This window comes from Malurus melanocephalus, unplaced genomic scaffold (assembly GCF_030028575.1).
Source record: "Malurus melanocephalus ecotype Western Australia unplaced genomic scaffold, MMel_1.1 scaffold_166, whole genome shotgun sequence".
Classification (NCBI taxonomy): domain Eukaryota; kingdom Metazoa; phylum Chordata; class Aves; order Passeriformes; family Maluridae; genus Malurus; species Malurus melanocephalus.
This window is the reverse complement of record NW_026623398.1, coordinates 1,576,018-1,580,844: the sequence shown is the minus strand read 5'-3', so window position 1 is coordinate 1,580,844 and position 4,827 is coordinate 1,576,018.

The following is a 4,827-nucleotide window of genomic DNA, read 5'->3' as shown; positions in this document are numbered from 1 at the left end:
CGCTTCCGGAGGAGGAGGGGAGGACGGGCGGCCATTGGGGCTGGCGGCGRGGGGTCGGAGGCGGGAAAATCGCCTGAGGGGCCGGGCCGGGCCGCGGGSCCGCTGCCGTGCGTGTCAGCCGCCGGTGCACAGACACCGCACACGGGGCTCCATCCAGCCCAGGCATCTGCAAAAGTCCGTCATGAAGATCTTACAGGAGGCGTGCCAAGGGCACTAGTGAGCTCCGGATAGAAAATGGACATCATCTACCAGGATGATGATGAATGTCTACCAATCATAGCCGTTTGCCGAGCTGGTCAAGTCTGATTTCCCTTTGGTAGTGCTACACTGTTTATTTTCTTTCATTGATTCAATGATTTTCTTGTTACTGAGAGCTCTGAAAAYGGTTACTGGGGTTGGCAGCTTCATTACTTTGTCAGGAATTAGGATGTGGCTGATTGGCATGTGGTTCTATGTGATCTCCTTCCTACCCTTCTTGAAGATAGAGGTGGCATTTGCTTTCCTCCAGCCTCAGGCACTGGTCCCAGACTCCATGATACACGAAAAATAATTGAGAAGGATCTCACCGCGACATCTGTCAGCGCCCTCAGTACCTGTCAGTGCATCTTGTCAGGGCCCAAAGACTTAGCCTACCTATGCCCAGTTTGCTAATGTATTCCCTGGCTTGATCCTSTCCCACCAAGGGTACATCTTTCCATCCTTTCCCCCTGATTTTTGGAACTTGAATTCCTGAAAGTTGGTTGTTAGTGAAGATTGAGGCATTTACTGTGTAATCAGGTGATCTGTCTCATTTAGCAGTGGGCCCACATTTTCCTTAGTCTTCTTTTTTCACCTATGTACTTAGAGAAGCCATTCTTCTTGTCTTTGACATCCCTAACTAGATCCAGTCTTGCTTAGCTWTCCTAACTTAATCTCTGTACGCTTGAAAAATGTTACTGTATTTCTGTCAGGTTGCTTCCACCCTTTGTATGCTTCCTTTTTTGAGTCTGAGTTTGATTAGGAGCTTCATCTACACCGGCATTTTGGCACTTTTGCCTAACTTCCTGTTCACTGTCATGAACTGCTCTTGAGCTTGGAGGAAGTGATTCTTAAATATTGCTAATTTCTTAGGCTCCTCTTCTCTCCAGGGCTATATTCCATAGGGCTCGTCCAGGCAGACTTTTGAAGCGGCCAGAATTCACTCTCTACTTTTTTATACTTTTTTATACTTCTTTATACTTTTTTATACTTCACTCTCGCCTCAGGCTCCTGAGCTGCACCATCTCATGGTCACTGTGGCTCAATGCTGTGAGCTTCACATTCCCAACAATCCCCTCATGGGTATGAGGTCCAACAAAGCATTGCTCATTATTGGTTCTTGTTGAATCTTTTATGAAGAAGTTGGAAGAAGTTACTGCTGCACTCCAGGAGCCTCCTGGATGACTTAAGTCCTGCTGTAGTGTYCCTCCAGCAAACATCTGAATGGTTGAACTCCCACATTCAGACCAGGGCTTGCAAACACAAGGCTGCTCCAGTCTAGAAAGGGATTGGGAGATTTCTCCATTATGGTGTCTTGTAGAAATTTTTCTTACATGCAAGAGCTGAAGATGACTGCTCCTAAGCCCCATCTTCTTGGTTTTGTATTTTGTTCCTGTCACATCACTCCATGCCCTTTGATTTTTTCCATGTCCATCAATCCCCTCCAAGGCTGCTGGTTACTCCCCCTCTTAATTATTAGTTTAAATCCCTGCTTATGTGGTCAGTGATCCTACTGGTAAAAATAGCTTTGCCCTGCTTAGTGAGGTGGATCTCATCTCTGTCAAGCACACCTTGATTTRCAAGCACAGTCCCATGGTCACACAACTCAAATCCTTGTCACCTGCACAGGTTCTGCCAACAAGTATCGATCGACTTGTCCTATTAGTGCGCCCTCATTGCCAGGATTGAGAAAACATCACTCGGACTCCCGTGCCCATGATTCTTGCTATTTATCTGCTACTGCTCTCTTGCTTTTTCTTTTAGTTACTTCTTGCCACCCAAAGTCAGTATGAATCATCTTTACTCAATGTATTGACTTTGAGTAAGCTGAACAATGTCAATGTCACCCATGAGTTGTGTGTCAGTATAAAAGAGCTGCTTGCACACCCGCAAAGCACTTCACTGGTGTATGCTCATCAAATCCTGTAAACACAGGAGAGTAAGAGTCCAAGGTTGCATGTTAAATTTTGGTGTTATGCAAGAGAATAAACAGCTATGAGCAATAACCTATCACATASTGTAAGYATTACTTAGTGCAYTTATTTTTCTTGAAAACACAGAGTTACCACTGTCAGTTTTTAAGTCTCCTTCCATATGAATGTAAAAACACCATTATGACTGAAGAAGATAGACTGAGCTGCCAGTTGTGCATACTAATTATATATTCATCACAATTTAATCACTCTTAGACTGTATAAGCAACACTGATTTGTCTAGTCTTATTTCATTATTAAAATAATGGAAACCGGRCTTGGGAAGTAATTTTTGCTGCCTCAACTTTAGTATTTTGCATTTGTAACTTAAATTTGATAGCAGAATGTTGATAGCAATCATTCTGTTTGTAGTTCTACATTTACACTTGAAAATTTTTCATTCTTAAGAATAGATAATATGAGGAGCTGTAATAAAGTTACTAGGGCATCAAGGTGGCATTGTTTTTCCAAACTCTGAGACCCTATGCAAATGATGCTTATTTAAATATGAATTTTTCAGCAGTCATTCATGTAAATGTTTACTCTTGCAATGACCAGTCCAAAATTCTTCCTTGTATCTACACAATACAGATAGGGGAAAAAAATAGTAAGGGAATTGCCATGCAATAATTTCCAATATGCAAACAAAACTCTGAMTTCTAAAATTAGTGTTTTTCATCTAATTCCTGTGAAAGAACAGTTTTCAGACTTTGGGCCAGCTTAGGAATGTTCTTATGCAAAGCTTGTTGGGGAGGGTAGGGGAGGTGAGGTAAGGAGGAACTGGGGACTTTGTGAGCTCTTTGTGACACCTCCAAGTCCAAAGCTCCAGAAGAAGTCCAGGTATCATATAGGATGTGGAAGCTGTTTTGGAGCACACAGTTTTTATAAACTCAGTGAAGGTCTCTAGCAACTAATTCCACATATTCACTATGTGCCCTGAATTATAGAGTAGGTTTAGATTAAATAATATTAGGAAGAAATTCTTTACTGTGAGGATGGTAGGGCAATGGAACAGGTTGCCCAGAAAAATTGTGGATGTCCTAACCCTGGAAGTGTTCAAAGCTAGGTTGGATGGGGCTTTGAGCAACCTGGTGTGGTGGAAGATGTCTCTGCTCATGACAGGGGGATTGATCTTTAAGGTCCATTCCAACACAAACAATTCTATGATTCTAATTCAAACATATTTCAACATTCTTGCTTCTCCTTGCTCCTTTAAGTGAATGAAACATTGACTGCATGTATAACCATTGATTTCCCTCTTGTGTCAACATGGCATACTGCCACTTGGTCTAGAAAATTTAGGTATCTGGTGGTTTGGTTTTTTTCACTCCTATTTCTATACCCTAATAACAGGGACATGAACTCATGCATTAATCATCTCCCTGATTTATTAAACAGTATAGTTTTTGAGATTTTTATCACATTCTTCACATACCTCAATATTCTTCCCACCTTAGAAAGCAAGTGCTCTTCAGAGCACTTCATGATAAAGAGTTACCAAATTATTTTCCATGGTAACCTTCAAATTCAATCTRATATGCAGTAATAGAAGTAAATAGTTCAAATTATTAGTTTTAGCATTTCTTACCTTTTCAGTAGTAAATCTCCAATTACTAAATGCCACACAGTCTAATGCCACTAGAGCTGCTAGTTTCTTCTGCAGCAGCCATCAGTCTTCTCCCATTCTGAGGACKGCAAATAATGTGTCCTCTGTCACTTATATCAGAAGAATTTTACRCTTTGGAACACCACACATTTATGTATCACCAACTAATTTGAAATCAATATTGCCAAAAATTTTAATGCAAATTTGGGGAGAAGCAGCATTGTTATTCTGATTCRTCTATTACTTCTTTGCTAATCTGTGGTTATCTAGTCTTCAATTTTGTCTTCTCAGAATCTGTCAGGGTCATTTTGAAAAAACAAGTTGTATTTTGTTCCTTTTTGGTTATACTGCAAGAAATATTGCCCTTTTGTTAATGGGACAGTTGTGTAACAGCTAATTATTTCCTTTCATCCAGTAGATAACATTGTATACTTTAGTAAGAGGAAGAAACAATCTTTTTGCAGATTTTTAATCCTTTGGTAAAACATTGAAATATCTCCTTCTTTATGTTGTTCCTTTTGTCCAGAATACCCCCCTATCTCCCTGGCCCRTGCTTAGGAGCAGGCCCTTCACTCTACCAGAAAATCCTCCTAAACTCTCTATGGTGAGCTGCCAGCCCCACCAGTTTTCCTTTGATGACTTACCAAGCCAGCAGAATAGAAAAGCACTAAGCTCAGCAGGGTCTGCAGCGCTGCACCAGGCACAGGAGGGGCAGCTGCTCACATTCAGCTCTGTCTACCTGCCCAAGTGCTTCAACACCTTCCAAACTGCAGAACAGCTGCATTGTGCAACATCAGCTGTGACAACTTTACAGTGCCTTTGTAAGGTAAGCCTTCTTACTTCTTCCCCAGGTAAAATGATGAGCCTTACAGAAGCTGGCTTCAGAACAGTTATTAAAGGAAAAAAAAACAACCAAAAGTCAAGTGAGAGAAAAACCCCAACCTTGTATGTTAGAGTGTATAACAGAGGCTAATTTAAGAAAAGGGCCAGAAGACAGTGAGGACAATAAAA